The sequence below is a fragment of the Momordica charantia genome (assembly GCF_013281855.1).
Source record: "Momordica charantia cultivar OHB3-1 chromosome 6 unlocalized genomic scaffold, Mcharantia_2.0 BLBB01000006.1, whole genome shotgun sequence".
In the NCBI taxonomy this organism is placed as follows: Eukaryota; Viridiplantae; Streptophyta; class Magnoliopsida; order Cucurbitales; family Cucurbitaceae; genus Momordica; species Momordica charantia.
This window is the reverse complement of record NW_028275164.1, coordinates 21,342,440-21,362,384: the sequence shown is the minus strand read 5'-3', so window position 1 is coordinate 21,362,384 and position 19,945 is coordinate 21,342,440.

Sequence of the window (19,945 nt, the reverse complement as noted above, 5' to 3'; positions counted from 1 at the left end):
ATTTGCTACGCAAAAATTGCAAATCTTATTTTCAATTTTTCTTCAAATTTTTAGTTTTTGATAAAAAAAACAAACACTATATTTTTTAAATCCTTTTTGTGACCCTGCTTATTTAAATATATATATATATATATATATATATATATATATATATATATATTAATTAGGGGTGATCATGGGTCAGGGTCGGTTTTTGCCCACCCAAACACCAAAAATCGACCTAGTCGATTTCCATTTCTGGAAACCAACTTTTTTCTAAGGTATCGAGCGCCGGCCGACCTGGTCGGTTCGGTCGGTCGGCATCGTAGAAAAATTGACTTATTTTTTTTTTCAATTTTTTATACTGATCGCTCGACGAAGAAGAGAGAGGATGAGGTTGCAACGGCGTTACTCGGCGATGCTCACAAAAGAGAAGCGCCGCACGACGATGTACACAAAAGAGAAATATCAGGGTGGCTGCTGGGGCTGCACCGTTGCGAACGGAAAAAAAAAAGGAGAAGCTGAAGGAATTAGAGAAGGAGGTGGACGGAAGAATAAGAGGTTGAAGAAGAAGAAAGAAGAAGGAGAAGAAGGATGAGGGAGTGGGTGACTGGACGGTGAAAAGACTTGTTTTTGGGAGATGTGAAGGAAAGTTATTTGGGAGCTGTGCAAATAAATGAATGTTTAGGGCTCGATGCAGCAGAGAACCCTACAATAATAAATATAAATAGATTTTTTTTATGATAGTGTATACCATCGGTCGGTCGGAATGGAAGATTAATTGATGTCGACCGATTGATCGGTTTTGGAATTATAAAACTACTTCGTCCACTTCGATTTGGTCGGTTTCGATCGGTTTTTGACTCGATTTTTTGGATTCATTTGCTCACCCCTAATATATATATATTATACTTTACAATTTTTAATAACACTTTTATTTAAAAATTTTAGAACTAAAATTGTTTAATCTAGTGTGTTAATATTTAAAATAAAAAATAATAATAAGTTTTGTATGACATGACATCCCTCCACTTACATCCAAACTAAAACTTGTATTTCATCATGAAAAATTTCTAATATAATTAAGATCAAAGAAAACAAACAATCAAGAGAACTCAGAACATGATTACGACAAATAAATTATTGATCAAAACTTAATCACGCGTAAGTTTAGAAACGTCTGCTACTATATAATTAATAGAAAATAAATATAAAGTTTAAAAGTAGTTAAAGATCAAACAGAAATGATAAACATTTTTTAAAGTTTATATCTTCTTTATCATCTCCCCTTTCTTTATCATCTCTCTAAAAAAAATTGAGAAAGAAAGAGGGTATAAAATCATATCCCCATATCTAACACTAAATTGTATATATTAATTGAAAGATATTCATTAAATACAGAACTTTGCCATGTTTTAGCCATCAGGAGCATTCATGGTCAAATGGTACAAAAAATACTTATAAAAACTATCCACGAGAGACATATTAAGATAGATATGAACAATAAATACAATTTTATACTCTACCTCTTCATCGACTAAAAAAAGTTTATGAATTTGTAAATCTTTGATATGATTTAATGTTTCCTCATGAAGAACAAAACTCTCAAACAATAAGAGGTCATGATCAACCGCCCGAATCACCGTAGCAAACTCGGGATAGTGTTTATCCTCTTTCAAAAGAAAAAAATAATAAATGAGGGAGAAACTGTTTGAATTCTCTAATAAAAAAAATGATTCATATACATTTCGGAGAAAGAAAAAATACACTGTGTTTATGCAAAGATTTGCACAACAGTGTGTTCCTGGTTGTAGCTCGAACCTGGCCTCCGGACCGACTTGAACACTTGGGCGGACCTGCACAAAAAGGTGAGCACTCCGACGATCAAGTCAGTATAGGTCGGATTCCAAGTCTAGTTCGAAGCCAGAAATCATCGTACCTGATCGTGGAGTGAAGTCCTCTACTTATGGGTGGTAGTCCCGCTAATCTCGCGACTGTTACATTCGGTAATCTCGGGACCGTCGGTTACATCCGGTAATCTCGGGACCGACGGTTACGCCCGATAATCACGCCGCGGACAGTTGCGCATCTCGGCCCATACCGAGCTCCCCGGTGGGTCGGACCTGAGCCAGGCTCACCTCGGCCCTCACACTTGGCATTTGTCGGCGTTGGTGGCGGCCATCTCGGCCTTCCGAGCTGGGCATGATTCATGAGTCATCTTGGAGCACCAATAGGGGTCTTCCACGTGTCCCGAGTATTCCCTTCCCCAAACATTGGCCCCCTCTCTGTCTGGTCCGTTCTCGACCTGGCAGAGAAGTTCATTCGACTTGCTTTGGACACGTGGCGACTTCCTATTTGTGGGAGAATACAACCGTCGCGGAAGATTTATCGTCGGAATATTCAAATATTCCGACGCTTCGGATCTCAGAGAGGATCCCAGCCGCTCGTTGATTACACGTGTACGGTGGGGAAATTCTTCCGACGGGCTATAAATGCCCCCGATCCTTCAGATCATACCTTACGTTCCTTGAATTCTTGGAGTTCGATCTGAAGGCAGCTCGAACCCTTGGTAGGTCGGTCTCTTCCTTCTCTCTTTCGAACATAATTCTCATGTCGTCCTCTATTAGCAGCAACCTAGGATCCGATTTAGCTCGTAGGTTAGAGTCCGAGCTCGAGGAGATAGAAAACTTTAGAATCTCCGATGACGGGGAGGATAGCGACGCCTCCACTTCAGGTCAGGGTTTGGTATACCCTTCTAGGATACCTGAGCACTACCTCGGATCCCTTCGTAGGGGGTTCGCTATCCCCGAGAACATCCTCCTCAGGCTTCCGGAGGAGGGGGAGAGAGCTGACAATCCTCCAGAGGGATGGGTCACTCTCTACTTCAAAATGTTTGAGTACGGCCTCAGACTTCCCCTTCACCCTTTTGTCCAAGAGTTTCTCTTTCGGACTGGGTTGGCTCCGGCTCAAGTGGCCCCCAATGGGTGGGGTGTCATTTTTGCTTTGGCCATCCTCTTTTGGCTACGAGCTCGGGATAGTGAGGAGGCCGAGCTGTTGGACGTAGACCAGCTCCTCGCGTGCTTCGAGGCGAAAAGGATAGCTAAGAAGCCCGGTCGGTTCTATATGTGCGCAAGGAAAGGCGCAGGCGGTATAGTTAAGGGGCCGACCTCCATCAAGGGATGGGTGAGGAAGTGGTTCTACGCTTCGGGGGAATGGCTCGCAAAGGACGAGTCAGGTCGTTCCTTCTTTGACGTCCCCACTAGGTTTGGGAACCTAGGTACGGAGTAGTTCTTACTTTTCGTAATTTTCTTCTGTCATTCAGGTCTAACTCGGATTTTGTCTTCGTGCAGTTTCAATCCGACCAGTCCCCGAGCTTACGCAGGCCCCCTTCGACACTCTGAAATACTACAAGGAGCGCTTTCAGAGGGGTAGGAGGGTCGGAACTCTGGTGACTGACGAACTGCTGCTTGAGTCCGGGCTGCTAGATTACAACCCTGCAGTTCGTCCTATCGAATCCTCAAGGCCGAACTCTGAGCTTGGTATGCTGAACTTGCCTTCCCCATTTTTCCTCTAACCTTGTGTTGACCCTTGTTTTTATCTCGTAGCCATGGTTTGCGGATTTGCAAGCGGCGTGAAGCGCAAGTCTAAGGGCCGAGCCCATGCTCTTAAGGCTGCCCAGAGTTCGAAACCGCCCACCCCTGCCGTGGTAGGGCCTGCCTCGGAAGATCCAGCCCCGGTGATCGAGCTGGAGTCTTCTGGGGGTCCCTCGAGGGAGAAGCGCCCCAGGGATCAGACCGAGGCGGTGGACGCCCAGACCGAGGCGGCGGACGTCCCGCCTTTGGGCGAGGAGGCGAGGGAGGAAGCCCCTCTAAAGCGGAGAAGGAAGAAAAAGAAGGCGATCTCTCCCTCGGAGGTCGGAGCTTGCAGGGTCTTGCCTGCAGGTTGGGCTGATCAGGTGGACGATCCTGCGGCCAGGATGGGCGGGACGTCCGATGTGACGGTGCGGTTCAGAATTGAGCCGTCAAGTCTCGGGGTGAGGGAGCAGGTGACCCGCATCTCAGCTGCGAGTTTGGACCGCTGCCTAAGGAGGGCGTCCAAATTTGTGAGCGCCCCTAGGTCCGTTCTGCAGAGGACCATTGACTACGCCGCCGAGGTAAGACTAGTGCCCCATTTTTTGCTTAATTTCGCCCAACAGGTAGTTCGATCTAACTTTTTCCTTGTACCATTTCTCAGGCGTTTGTTGCTTCCATTCAATCGGCTCTGGTTATAAAGGCCGAGCTGGATGGGAGGGAAGCTTTGGCAGCGAGGGAGAAAGAGGAGTTCTCCGCTGCTTTGGAGGCTGCTTCCTCCACCATGAAGGATGAGCTGCTGAAGGCTCACTCCGAGGTGGAGACTTTGAAGGCCGAGGTGGAGTCTCAGGCCGAGCTGTTGAAGAAGGAGGAGGACAGGCGCCAGGCCCAACTCCGAGCTGCCCACGCTATTACTAGGGGCCTGGAGAGGGAGAAGTTCCAGCTCCTGAAGGAGAAGGACGATATGCTCCAGGCGCTTGAAGCGAAGGATAAGGAGCTGGAGCATGCGACCGCCGAGCTGGAGACGACGAAGGAGCGCCTCAGCAATGGAGTCCTACTGGAGGAAGCGTTTAGGCAACATCCTGACTTCGATGGGTTTGCCAAAGACTTTTCTGACGCGGGCTTCAAGTTCCTCATGAAGGGCATTGCTTCCGACATGCCCGACCTTCAGATCGATCTCAGTGGTCTGAAAAGGAGGTATGCCGAGAAGTGGGCGTCTGGTCCTGGCGGCACCCTTGGCCCCCAAGCGTTGGTGGATCAGTATGTCAGGGATCTGGACTCTGACTACTCCGATCCCGAAGAGGACCAGGTCGGCTCCACTCAGGAGGGCGCTCCCCCAGCAAGCTCTTAGGCGACCACCCTTCACGAGGCTCTTCGCTGCTCTTCCTCCCTTTTCTTTTGTTTTTGTAAGTGTCAGGGCAGAGCTGCAAGGTCTATAAGCCTTGGCTCTGCTCTTCATTTAATAAAGAGACTCCCATTTGCTTCTACTTTGTTGTTAGCGACCTCGTTTCTTTGCTTTTCCTTTGAACTGCAACTAATGTCACCCTGCACCTCTTTACTTTTGAGGTCGCGCCTTTAATTAAAATAATTTGAAAGTTTGAGTTTGAATCTCTTAATGTTCAACACATTGCACCACCTCTGGATTTTTAACATTTCACCCTTAACTTAAAAAGGTAAAAAGGCTAAAATCCGTAGCTATTCTTCATATCGTTCCTCGTATCCTTAGGCTTCGAAGGATTGAATTTGAACCAACTGCTGGAATGCGATCGCGTGGAATGCTTTTGGGACAGTCGTTGCAAATTCATTGAAAACCCTTTTGGCATTTCAGGGATAATAACGCTTCAGGTGTTCCGCGTTCCACGGGTGCGCGAGGACATCTCCTTTCAGATCGGCCAATACGTACGTCCCAGGTCGGACTATGTCCTTGATTTCAAATGGGCCTTCCCAGGCCGGATCAAGGGCACCCACATGCGTTTGGACCCTCCTTAAGACCAGATGTCCGACCTGAAAGGCCCGAGGTCGAACGCGGGCATTGTAATGTCTGGCCATCCTGCCCTGATATTCCGCCAGGCGTAGCTGGGCCATTGCTCTTCTTTCTTCCAACAAGTCGAGGTTGAGGAGCAGCTCTTCCTCATTCGTCGAAGGCTCGTAATGCTCTACTCTGTCGGATGGCATGCCGATCTCAACCGGGACTACAGCTTCGGAGCCGAAAGCCAGGGAGAACGGGGTCTCACCCGTCGACCCTCGTTGGGTGGTCCGGTACGACCATAGAACCTCTGGTAGCTCCTCGGCCCACCTGCCTTTCTTGGAGTCCAGTCTAAGTTTGATGCCCCGCTTGATGATCTTGTTGACCGCCTCCACCTGCCCATTTGCTTGCGGATGTGCGGGGGACGACCTGAGATGACTTATGCCAAGTTTGCTACAAAAGTCTTTGAACTTGGCGTTGTCAAACTGCTTCCCATTGTCTGTCACTATGGCCTGCGGTATACCAAAGCGACATATGATATTCGTCCATACGAAGGACGTTACCCTGGATTCCGTTATGTGGGAGAGCGCCTCGGCCTCGGCCCATTTGGTGAAGTAATCCACAGCAACCACAGCGAACTTGGTCTGGCCCTTGCCCAAAGGGAAAGGACCAATGATATCTACCCCCCACTGCGCGAATGGCCACGGGGCCGAGATGGGGGTGAGCAGCTCGGGAGGTTGGTGGATTATGGTTCCGTAGCGTTGGCAATTGTCGCAAGTTCTAACGAACTTCTTGGCGTCCTGGCTGAGGGTCGGCCAATAGTATCCTTGTCGGATCACTTTGGCTGACAGCGATCGGGCGCCTAAGTGATTGCCGCACACTCCTTTGTGGATCTCTCTGAGGACGTACAAGCCCTCTTCAGGGGTTAGGCATCTCAACAGAGGCAGGGAAAAGCCACGTCGGTACAATGCCCCATCTCGGACCACGAACCGAGCTGCCCGCCTTGCCAACTTTCTGCGCTCCTTGGGGTCTTGTGGTGAGTTGCCCCTAATGAAGTCCGCGATCGGGTCAATCCATGAGGGTTCTGGAGCGCCGATCTCCATCAGATCTGGCTCTAAGATCGAGGGATTATCTAGGATCTCGACGGGGACCGACCTGGCCAGGTCGGTCTCGTACGCCGATGCTAACTTGGCCAAGGCGTCAGCATTAGAATTTTCTGCCCGCGGAATCCGGCTTACTTCGTAAGTTCGAAACTGGGCGAGGTATGATCTGACCTTGCCCAAATACTTCTCCATTCGGGTGTCTTTGGCTTGGTATTCGTCCTTGATCTGGCTCACAACCAGCTGGGAGTCACTGAAGACCTTAACACAAGAGGCCCCCAATGCTTGAGCGATTCGCAGGCCGGCAATAAATGTTTCATACTCAGCCTCGTTGTTAGAAGTCCGGAAGCTGAACCGCAAGGCATACTCAAATCGTTCACCCCCTGGTCCGAGCAAGAGGACCCCGGCTCCGCACCCCTTCACATTGGAGGATCCGTCGACATAGACTGTCCAAGGCAGGTCGGACCCGCTCAGATTGGAAGGTGGTGTGAGCTCGGCTATGAAATCTGCCGCTGCTTGCCCTTTCAACGCAGTTCTGGGTGCGAACTGGATGTCGTACTCACTTAACTCTATTGCCCACTTCATCAGGCGTCCGGAAGCTTCCGACTTGTGGAAGATATTTTTAAGTGGCGAGTTAGTGAGCACCACCACCGTATGGGCTTGGAAGTATGGTCTAAGCCGTCGGGCCGAGGTGACCAAGGCGAGAGCCAACTTCTCCATCTGAGGGTATCTAGTCTCGGCTTCGGTCATAGCCTTGCTTATGTAGTAGACCGGGTTTTGCCGCGCTTCCTCTTGCCTGATTAAGGCCGAGCTGACGGCACTGTCAGACACTGCTAGGTACAATTGGAGCTTGTCCCCCGGCATAGGCTTGGCAAGCAAGGGTGCCGAACAGAGGTAGTTCTTCAATTGCTGAAACACTTGCTCGCACTCCGCCGTCCATTCAAACGGCCCTTTCTTTCGTAAGACCTTGAAGAAAGGGAGGCACTTGTCCGTTGACCTTGAAACAAACCGGTTCAGGGCCGCAATCCTGCCATTGAGGCACTGAAGCTATTTCAGCGTTTTAGGTGCCTCCATCTCGATCACGGCTTTAATCTTTTCGGGGTTGGCCTCGATTCCCCGGTTGTTTACCATGAAGCCAAGGAATTTTCCCGAGGAGACTCCAAAGGCACACTTAGCAGGGTTGAGCTTCATTTGATATGCCCTCAGAACCTCGAAGGCTTCGGCCAGGTCGGAGAGATGCGACTTAGACTGCTTGCTCTTGACAAGCATGTCGTCCACATACACTTCCATATTCCGGCCGATCAGCTTGGCGAACATTTTGTTCACCATTCTCTGGTAGGTCGCTCCTGCATTCTTTAACCCGAAGGGCATGACCTTGTAGCAGTACAGACCTTGGTCTGTTATGAAAGCGGTATGACCTTCATCTGGGACATGCATCTTGATTTGGTTGTACCCAGAGTAGGCGTCCATGAAAGTGAGCAGTTCGTGCCCAGCTGTGGCGTCCACGAGCTGATCAATCATCGGCAGTGGGAAGCAATCTTTCGGGCATGCCTTATTTAAGTTCGTAAAGTCTACGCACATTCTCCACTTGCCGTTAGATTTTTTAACTAATACAACATTGGAGAGCCACTCGGGATACGAAATTTCTCTTATGTATTCAGCTTTCAAAAGTTTGTTAACTTCCTCAACAATTACATCACTCCTCTCCTTGTTTATAGGTCTTCTCTTTTGTTTCACAGGTCGGAATGATGGATCTATGCTGAGGCGATGCGTCATAATTCGCGGGTCAATGCCAGGCATGTCCTCATAGGACCACGCAAAGACGTCCGAGTTGGATCTGAGGAAGTGGATTAGCTCCTCTCTGTCGGTGGCCCCCAACTTGGTTCCTATGCTTACCTGCTTCTCGGGACTAAGCAGAGGAACAAGCTCGAGCTCCTCAGTGGGCGCGGCAAACTCCTTCCTCGGCAGGTCGGCCTCGAACTCGAGCGTCCCATCCCTGAGAGTTTCGAGGGCGCAGACCGATGTGCCTTTGAGTGCGGCGGCATAACACTCCCTCGAAGCGGTTTGTTCTCCTCGGACCGTGCCCACGCCATTGGGGGTGGGATACTTCAAAACTTGATGAAGTGTTGAAGGAATGGCCCGAAATGAGTGGATGATGGGTCTCCCAAAGATGGCGTTATAGGCCGATCTACCGTCAACTACCACGAACTCGGCCATTTGAGTGACCCGAGTTTGGTCCTGCCCCAGCGCGACCGGCAAGTCGATGCAACCCTCTGGGATGACCGATTCTCCAGAGAACCCAACCAGCGGCGTCGGGCTTCTCTTCAATTGCGACCTCGTCCAGCCCAAGGCGAGGTAGGTCGGTAAGGACAGGATGTTAGCGGATGCGCCCCCGTCTATCAGCACTCTCCTAACCACCACATGATCGATCAAGGGAGCGATCACAAGGGCATCATTGTGGGGCAGGTGGACCTCCTCCAAGTCTGCACCGTCGAAGGTGATTGGGCAGGTCGGCCCCTACTCCCTGATGATGCACACCTCGCGTCTGGCTGCACGGGCTAACTTCTTTCTTTTATGTCCGGATTGACCCCCGCTTGGCCCTCCAAAAATGGTATTGATGACCGCAGGTCGGTCGGTGCGCCGAGGTGGCGTCCTTGAACGCTTTCGCTCCTCATTTTTCTCTGCTGAGCTGGTCCCGGGCTTTCCCACAAACTTCTTGAAGTAGCCGTCTTGAATTAGATCTTCAATTTGGCGCTTCAATTCCCAACAGTCCGACGTGTTGTGGCCGTGCTCCCGATGGAAGCGGCAATACTTGTCCTTGCTGCGCCTCTCCGGGGCTCCCCGAAGTTTCTCCGGGCGCTTGAGTAGTTTTTCCATTCCAGAATCCTCGATGTTCGTTAGGATCTCGGAAATTGGAATCGTGGTTGAGGTGAAGCGCTCGTAAGGTCGGCTCCTGGTAGGTCCGTTCTCCGCCCTTCGATACTCAGCTCGGCCGCTGGAAAAGGATCCCTTGTCCTTGGACTTGGGATCTGCCCTTTCATCCTTTCCGCTTCTGCCCCGGCCGATCTTTCGTTCAGGTCGGCCGGTTTTGGTTCGGAGGAGCTCCTGTCCATCGATGACTTTCTTCGCCTTCTGGAGCACCTCGGCGAAGGTGGCTGGGGCCTCCTCTCCAAGTTTCACCGTGAGGGCCTCATCGGCTAGACCGGTGAGGAAATAGCACATGGCCGAGTCATCGGAGCAGTGTGCGACCTTCAACTGCTCCTCCTGGAATCTGGTGACATACTCCCGCAGCGTCTCCCCCTCCTTCTGCCTGATGGTGGCGAGATGGGTCGCTGTCTTTTTGTCATAGTGCCGAGAAGAGAACTGGGCGAGGAACTCCCTTCTCAGCTGAGAGTAGGTCGAGATCGACCTGGTTGGCAGTCTCCGATACCACAATCGCGCGCTGCCAGTAAGCGCGATCTGAAAGGCGCAGCATTTGATGGCATCTGATGCCGCTTGGAAGTCCATGAGGCCTTCAAAGATCTCAACATAGTCCTTGGGGTCCTTCGTCCCGTCATAAGGCTTCACGGTAGGAGCTTTGAACTTCGGAGGGATTGGTGCTTCCAAAACGTCCGAGGTGAAAGGCGATTCTCCCAAGTCGCCATCGTTCAGTGAATCGTCTTTCTGCTCACATTTGGCCTTTAAGGCCTCCACTTGAGCATCGAGCTCCCCCCTCAGCTGGTCGAACTCCTCCCTTGTGATTATCCCTGCGAGGTTGTGAAAGGATTCAGCCTGCTGGTTGGAGCTCCTGTGGGAGCAGGATGGTGACTGCCCTTTTCGGAGAGATGAGCCTCTCTTTCTGTTGAGATGCTCGCGGAGGTCTCCTCTCTGGCGGGTGTACCCCTCACTCTCGCTGTCTTCAGGACGTTCCTCCTCGGCTGGGCCGAGGTGGGAACCCCTTTGCTCGCGTACGTCCATGCGTGTCGCCCGATTTTTCAGATCGGGACCCTGCGCCTGCAGCTAGCACCATTTCGTTATACATTGCCTCCATGGAGCGCATTTGTGTGCGCATTGCCTCCATCTCTCTCTGGAGCGCATCAAAATTCTCGCTTGTCGGAGCCGGGGCTGGACCCCGGGCGCCCTTCTTAGAGGTCCCACCTCGACCACGGGTGGCCTTGGACGTCCTCGGGTGTGCAGGCGGTAGGGCAGGCGCGGTGATTCGTGCCGACCTGCGGAGGGGTTCCGCTGCTAGGCCGTCGTGACCTTGCCCCTCTACCGCCGCTGCTCCGACCTCCCTCTGGTGGGCATCGCTGGCAGCTAGAGTCCTTCGATCCGTCGTATTGGTCGAATTCGCTGGTTGAACCATGTTCGCTCGCGTGTTGGTTTAAAGGAATTGGGATGACTTAGATTGTCAGTCGTGTTCCCCACAGACGGCGCCAAATGTTTATGCAAAGATTTGCACAACAGTGTGTTCCTGGTTGTAGCTCGAACCCGGCCTCCGGACCGACCTGAACACTTGGGCGGACCTGCACAAAAAGGTGAGCACTCCGACGATCAAGTCAGTATAGGTCGGATTCCAAGTCTAGTTCGAAGCCAGAAATCATCGTACCTGATCGTGGAGTGAAGTCCTCTACTTATGGGTGGTAGTCCCGCTAATCTCGCGACTGTTACATTCGGTAATCTCGGGACCGTCGGTTACATCCGGTAATCTCGGGACCGACGGTTACGCCCGATAATCACGCCGCGGACAGTTTCGCATCTCGGCCCATACCGAGCTCCCCGGTGGGTCGGACCTGAGCCAGGCTCACCTCGGCCCTCACACTTGGCATTTGTCGGCGTTGGTGGCGGCCATCTCGGCCTTCCGAGCTGGGCATGATTCATGAGTCATCTTGGAGCACCAATAGGGGTCTTCCACGTGTCCCGAGTATTCCCTTCCCCAAACACACTGTATGACCTATACTTCGTTTTATTTTATTTTATAAATAGTTTATAATCACACGATAATAGACGTATCGTTTCGTCGAACCGTCACATCTCGAATGTTAACTTGTCTCTCTAAAAAATAATGTGTCTTTTGATTTTATATAAATAATTATCAATATTATTGATCACACCCATATCCCATATGTGAATGGATGCACTGTTTTTTTTTAACGGATACCTCAACTAGAACAGTCGCATCTTATAGAAGTTTGAAGGGCAAAATAGGTATTTATCAAAATAGTAAGGGCAAGGCAAAATGTGTTATAATTTAATTAGGACTTTGTCTCCCTTTTGCTATCTTTCGCTCCCTTTATATATGTTGGGGAAGGGTCAGGGTCAAGGTGAATTACCTTTAGGAGCTAAGTCCAAGATCTTGGTGGTCTTGTGAGTGGTTGAAAACAATTTTTAGTGACACGTAGAAATCAAAGGATAATCCCTTATAGGTAAGAGTCTATAATTCGCTCAGGATTAAGATAGAGTTACTTGTGTTGGCTTTTTGGCCCTTAATCTCGGTTAATTAATTTAATTAATTAATGTTTTGATGATAACAAACACACTTAATATTAATTATTTTTTGTGTGTAAGAATAAACATAAATTTATTATTAGCATCAATCATATTATATGATTTATTGATAATATTTATTTTATTTATCGATAATTTTAGTGTTTTGAAGTGTCCACAGCATAAGACTCAAAATAAGGATTCCAATGGATTTTGAATTATTCAAATCAGAGTTCAAACGAAGAAATTATAGTTAAAAGAAGTTTGAACGAAAAATACACGTCGTGATGATATGGCGACTATGTAGTTCAAGCAGTCTAATGAAAGACGGACATGTGTTATTAAAAAAAAAAAGAGAAAAAGAAAAAGAAAAGAAAATTGATTAAAAAAAGGAAAGAAGAGAGATATTTTGAAAATTACCGTTGTGGTTTCAAAAAAAATCAAATAGTTACTGATCTGTGTCAGTTTTATTTAAAAAAAAAATCTTGAATTTTCTTTGACATGGGTTATTTTTTTATTATTATTAGTATTATTATTTTCAATTAAATCTCAACCTTTCATTTTTGAACATTTGAAATCCAATAGTTTAAGTTTGATTTTGGTTTTAAAACAATTTCAAATTCTTTTCCTTCTATTTAAATCCCTCCATTCTCTCCATTTAAATCCCTCCATTCTCTCCATTTGAATAACAATTCTCTCCCACTTTTTTCTCTAATATCTTCATGTTATCTTTAAAATTTCAATGTTCTTATAATTTTCTAGTGAGAGAAATTTTTAATTTGAGAGATCATTGAGCTTCCAATTTTATTTATCTTAGCCATTTGAGAGCTTTATTTTGTAAGAAATTTTCTTACAAAATTTGTGAAAAAAATTTGTATATCTACTATTTGAGAAAGTTTGTAAGTTCGTTCTTCAAATTTCAAATCTGTGTAAAGGTTGCTCTTGAGCCCGAAAAAGAGCGTTGTAACGGTTTGATGCTGAAAGGGTTGAGTTTCTTCTTGCTCCCGGAAAAAGAAGACTTTGTACTAGTTGGACTCTAAGTCGTGGAAAGAGTCAAGTTATTCAATTGAACACCCAAGAGGAACTTGCGAAGTGGAGTAGGCCGATTCTTGCTGAACCACTATAAAATTTCTGGTGTTATTTTCTCTAACCTTCTTTTATTTAATTTTTGCAATTAATTTTCTTTCTCATAAATTGCATAAAATTAATTGCTATAATTTGTCGTTCATGTTTATGTTCAATATTTACCTTTGATTAATTAGGATGCTTGAAATATATTTCTAATTTATTGATTAATTGTGTATTAAAATTATTTATTTGTAAAAAGTTTACAAATTGTTTAGTTTGGGCACACCGTGTTAAAAAGTTTATAATTTGCGATTAAACCCTATTCACCCCCTTCTAGGATTTTCATACCGATCCAACAATCTGGTCATCCTATGAGATAAGAATCTATTGACTAACGGTGTTAGAGCCAATGATGAATTATTTCGCGGTCCAGTCTTATACAAACTCATTGTATTGAATACCCCACTCGCATGTCTCTACATAAATGACCTAGATAAAGTCATTTGTAACTATTATAAAGTGGGTCGTATCCATAGTGTTACCAAGATAAGGTACCAAACCTTATCCATGTACTATAGACTATTTAAGTTATTACTGGAACATTATCCACTTGTATATCGAATATGTACTGTATATAAAAAATATACACTATATATTAAATATATAATGTATAACAAATATATACATATATATACTGTGTATATTAAATAGATATTGTATATCAAATATATACATTATATATTAAATATATACCGTATATCAAATATATATTGTTCCAGTTACATTAAATAACCTTAGATCTTAGTTTATTGGTATACGAGTAATGCAAAGAAATAATAAGATAACTATTTATTGAATAAATTGCTTGTTCATAAATTACAAATACACGAGCTAAGGGCACCAAACCCAACAGAAAGTGGTGACTGGAGTTGCTTCCACTTGTTTGATTTGTACTTTAGTGTGTGATTTGGAAAGTTTTGCCTTTTTGTGCTTGCTGCATGATGATTTTTTCAGCCTTCTTTTCTACTTCCTCGTCCTTGATGCAAGACCTTTTAGAGTAGACTCGATGTCAGGTGGCTCGTCTACAAGTAAGTTTGGTGGCTTTTCCTCTACAATGATGTGCACTTTAAACACATGGGTTATAAGGCTCTGTTATTAATTGAGGGCACCAGATGTTGGACCATCTACCCTCTCTCCACTTGGTTGACCCTCACTAGCTTCTGCATGCAGTGCTGAGGCTTCCGACGTCTCAGCATTTTTATGCTCTTCTTTCGATGCTGGGTCTCTATTACAACGACAATACCTTTCTTTGTCGTCATCTCTTTATTTCCATTACTAAAATCTTATTGAACTCTAGCATCGCTTCTTAAACTATGCTCCAACATAGCTCTTCCACTTCCACCCAACTGCTCCAACATAGCTTTTGAGCTTAGCGTCTCTATCAATGTTTCAACTAGAATTTTCAACACAAAGTACTCTTCAGCTTCTGTAAGGTACTTCATGGAGTCATATATTGAGAATTTGATATCCTGGTCTTGCACACGCATGGTGACCTCTCCTTTGTGTACGTTCACTAATGCTCTCCCTGTGGCTAGGAATGGTCTTCCAAAGATGATTGGTATTTCTTTATCTGCATCATAGTCAAGGATTATGAAATCAGCAGAAAATATAAACTTATCTACTTGTACCAATACATCTCAATCTTCCCTTCTGGATGGGTGATGGAACGATCTGCTAGTTGAAGAGTCACACACTACAAAAAATAACACTTTATGTGACGTCGTTTTAGCAACGTTTTACTAACAGATGTCTCTAGAACTCATTTTCAGAGACATTTTTAATAACGTGCATCGCTGAAATTATTTTCAACAACGCCGTTAATAGCAGCGTCGCTAAATAGATTTTCAGTGACACATCATTGCTTGTAGTGCTGCTAAAAATAATTTTCAGCGATGCTACTATTCAAGATGTTGAAAACAATTTTCAATGACACAACTATTAAAGATGTCACTAAAAATACTTTCAGCGACACATTATTTAGGATGCGTCACTGAAAATTTTCGATTACAAACCCCAACCTCTTCTCTTTCCTCGTTCACGATTTTCTTCCGCACCCTCGTCATTTCATTCTTCAACCATTTCATCGCTACTCCTTCGTCATTCCATCACTGTGGGTCTTGCCGTGGGTCATCATCGCTCCTTCGTTGTTCCGTCGCTGTCGATTTTCATCATGGGTGTCTAACATCGCCAGCGTTGTCTCATCACCACCGCTGCTATTGCCATGGGTTTTGTCGTGCCTTTTCTCCATGGGTTTCACCGCTACCGTGAAGTTTTCTTCAAAACTATGGATATCTTTTACATATTCTTGGAAATGATATTATGAATTTGAATTGACATTAAGTATTGAGGTGTCTATGTACTGGTTATTATGATGTAAATTGAATGTTTAATGCGTTGAGATGTTGGTGAAATTGATTTTTATTTGGTTTGTGGGAGTAGAAAAGCATCGGAAGTGAGTTGGATCGAATTAAATTGTATGGAAGGGAGTTGAAGTGTGAAGTGGGTGGTATTGAAGTGGTAACTGTCTATTGAAATAGAAAATTTGTTAGTGAATTTAGTTTAGAGAAATGAAGATCGATGGCTAATATTTTAACTGTCGGGACCAAATTTAAGGTTTTAAGGTGATGTTTTGATGAGATCACTAAACTATTATTTTCCCTCGACATAATTCTTTGGGGTAGAGCTTTACTTTTTGTGGTGATCTAATACTGACGACGTATTCTTTTATCTTGTTTATCGGGAATGTTTTTGAGTTTGAAGTTTACGTTGGATATGAATTATGAAGTATTTTATTTATAATTTTATGTTGAACATGGACTAAGAAGTTTATATATTTTAATTTGATATATATGTTTTAGAATTTTTTATTAAGAATATATCTGAATTATATTTCACCTCCAATTTTGGTCTTTTTTTTTTTAAGGCTATATGAAAACTACTACCATTGTATAATTCAAAGAGAACCACTAGAAGTATAAGATTCAAGTTTCTAATTTATTTATTTTTTCTTTTGGGATTAATGAGAAATATTTTGGTGTGTTGATGAGTGTGGTGTGAGTTTGATGATGAAGTTGATGGATTTTGTTATGAGTTTGGTGATGGATTTTATTTTGATGGCCGAGGATTTAGAAGTTTACATACTGAAGTTCATGGATTTGAGTGATGGATTTTGAAGTTTAAGTGTGAGTATGGTGATGAATTTTATGCGTGAGTTTGATGGATTTTGAAGTTTATTTGATTAGATTACGAAGGTTTTGATTTTCAAGTTCATTTGGATATGGATTCTAATAAAATATTATTAATTAGATTTTGATTTTTTTTTCTATTATTATGTTACATATCAAAGAAAACGCTCACCAAGAAGACGTGGGTGAACATGTTGATCATAATGCATAGAGTATGTATGGATTTAAATGATTTTTTTTATTCCATATGAATTTGTTAGTATATTCACAAGTTAGGAGCATTTGAGTTGTTTATATTGTTCAAAAAGCATGACTATATATTTGATGCGTATACTTATTTATATCGGTTTTGATATAGTTGAAGTGTTGTAATTATCTTGTAGTTATGGTAGTCATAGATTATGTTATGTCCATATGGTTTAGTTAGTATATTTACAAGTTAGGAGCATTTGAGTTGTTGATATTGTTCATAAAGCATGACTATATATCTAATGCTTGTACTTATTTATATTGGCTTTAATATAGTTAAAGTGTTGTGACTATCCTGCAGTTATGGTAGTCATAGCTTATGTTATGTAGTCATAGTTGAAGTGTTTTGTAATTATCCTCCATGTATATCTTATGTTATGGTAGTCATGAGGTTTCTAGATTACCTTTCGGTTCATATGGTGATCACTTTGTAAGGTTTTACTCTTTAGTGAGTTGGTGTCTCTATGTTGTTTTCGTAGGTTTTGAAAGAGAGTTTGATTATATTTTCATGTTAAATAAGTTTTGTTGTTAATGTTTTGTTAATGTAAGTCATGTTTTCATTTTTTTTACAGGATAGATTTTCTATGTCAATAGCGGCTATGCAACAATCATTGGGAAGAAGAATAAATTTGGTATGTCAATATGAGCTGTGCAACGATCATTGGGAGAAGAACTCTGTGGTGTTATTTTCTTTTGTTTTATGTAAATGAAGCAAAGACTAAAACTTCTTTTTTGTTTCTATGAGATAATATATCTTTTATGTTATTATAACACATTTATAAAAGGTTTACACATTTGGAGGACTTTACGTATTTTTTATATTATAAATAATTTTGTTGACATTTTATATATGTCGGTATTAATTACCAAAAGGCATTAAACAAAAATGAAGTGCAAATGTCGATTTATAAAACACTTTCAGTGATGTAAGGAAATGTCGCTAAAAGTAACTTTCAGGCACGCATGTCTATGTCGCTGAAAGTAACTTTCAGAGACACATGGATATGTTGCTAAAATTATTTGTAGCAATAATCGCATGTGTTGCTAATAGTGTTTTTAGCGTACAAGTGTCGTTAATTGTACGTTTTCAGCGACGAGGTGAAAAAGTTGATTGAAAGTTAAAAAGATGCGAAATCAGCGACGTTCTGAGCAATGAAACGTCGAATGTCGCTAAAATTTTTAGCAATGTTTTTTAGCTTTCAGTTACGTTTTTAACGCGTCTCTAAAAGTCTTTTTTCTTGTAGTGACAGTAGTAGGCTTAGCTTCTCTCGTGCCTAACTTCTTGTAAACAGACAAGGGCATTAAATTGTTGTTTGCTCCCATATCGCACAATTCATGTCCAATTTTCTGACCTCCTATCGCAACTAGTATAGTGAAACTGCTTGGATCCTTCATTTTCTCGAGTATCATGCTAGTGAGAATTGTGCTGCATTCCTTGGTCAAGTACACTATCTCAAATTCTCCCAGCTTGCGTTTCTTTACAATGTCCTTCAAGAACCGCACATAGCTAGGCTTTTTCTCCAATGCTTCCACTAGTGGAATATTGATATGCAATTGCTTCAGCACATCCAAGAACTTTCTGAATTGAGTGTCTTGGTTCTTTTTCTGCAACCTTTTTGGATATGGAGGCATACGGGTATATTCTGCTAGAGCAGTCACTTACTCTGGTTGCTTTAGCTTTGTAGTTTCTTTGGACACGGATGCTCCAACAACATTTATTATGGGTTCCTCAACTTTTTTTCCTCTCTGTTTACTTCATTTTCCCTACGTTCTGTTAGGTTGTCCGGGTTCTTTTTCTGTAGCCTTCTGGGATATGATGGATCGGGTTTATACTCAGCTAGGGCATTTACTTGTTCAGGTTGCATACGCTTTCCATTTGCCTTGGACATGGATGCTCAAACATTAACTGCCTTAGAAACTAGGTTGACTTGTTCGCTTATGTTCCATTGCGGTTCAACTATTTGCTTACTACTGTTCACTAAAGAGATAGGTGTCCTGTCTGCCTCACATTCTTCTTCTAGATTTAATTCATTATGGATTGCTGGAGCATTTGGATGGGTAAGAGGCAATGTCTTCCCACTTCTCAATGTAATGGCTTTACGTTGCTCATTCCCATCTTTTTTTGGATGTTCAATGTCACTAGGAAGCACTCCTCGTGGGCGACTCTTCAATTCTGTGGCTAGCTGACCTATTTGCACTTCCATATTTTGAAAAGATGTAGTTAAAATTTGAAAAGTAGTATCATTTTCCGTCATATAAGTCTCGCTTTTTTGCCATATATACTTTAAACATATCCTCTAGGGTCATAGTTGTAGAAAAATAAAGTGGAAAATCTATTTTCATTGCACTTTTATTTTTAAACGATTACAACATATATATAACAAAGAATGATACAACCATAACCTGATTTACATCCTAAAATTAAGGCAATCAAATCAATTATAAACAGAATATCTTCATAATCTTGAAATATTTGATAGCAGATTTTTCTCCTTAAAATGCTCACGTCAACACTCCCCCTCAAGTTGGTGAATATATGTCCATCATGCCCAACTTGTCAAGTGAGCTTTGAAACACTTTTCCAGATACAGCCTTTGTTAGAATATCTGCTAGTTTATCTTTTGATGTGACAAACGGAAGACTAATTGATCCTTTGTCCAGATGATCTTTGATGAAGTGTCGATCAACTTCCATATGTTTGGTTCTATCATGTTGAACCGGATTATTTGCAATTGCTATGGCTGCTTTGTTATCACATAATAACATCATAGGTTTTGATAGACATACACCCAGATCATGTAAAATACGTTTTATCCATAGCAACTCACAAATACCTTGTGCCATTCCACGAAATTCTGCTTCTGCACTTGATCTTGCTACCACCTTCTGTTTCTTACTTCGCCATGTAACCAAGTTGCTTCCAACAAATGTAAAATACCCCGATGTAGACTTTCGATCGGTTTGACTTCCGGCCCAATCCGCATCTGTATATCCCTTGACTTCTAGATCTCCATTTTTTGCAAAAAATAATCCTTTTCCCGGAGAGGACTTCAGGTATCGCAAGATCCGATAAACAGCTTCCATATGATCTTCACTTGGTGCATGCATAAATTGACTTACAATACTCACCGCATATGCAATGTCAGGACGTGTATGAGATAAATATATTAGTCTCCCAACTAATCTTTGATACCTCTCCTTATTGGTTGGAATTTGATCCTGTTGAATGACTAATTTGTGACTCATTTCAATGGGAGTTTCAACAGGCTTACAGTCAAGCATACCAGTTTCTGTTAGTAAATC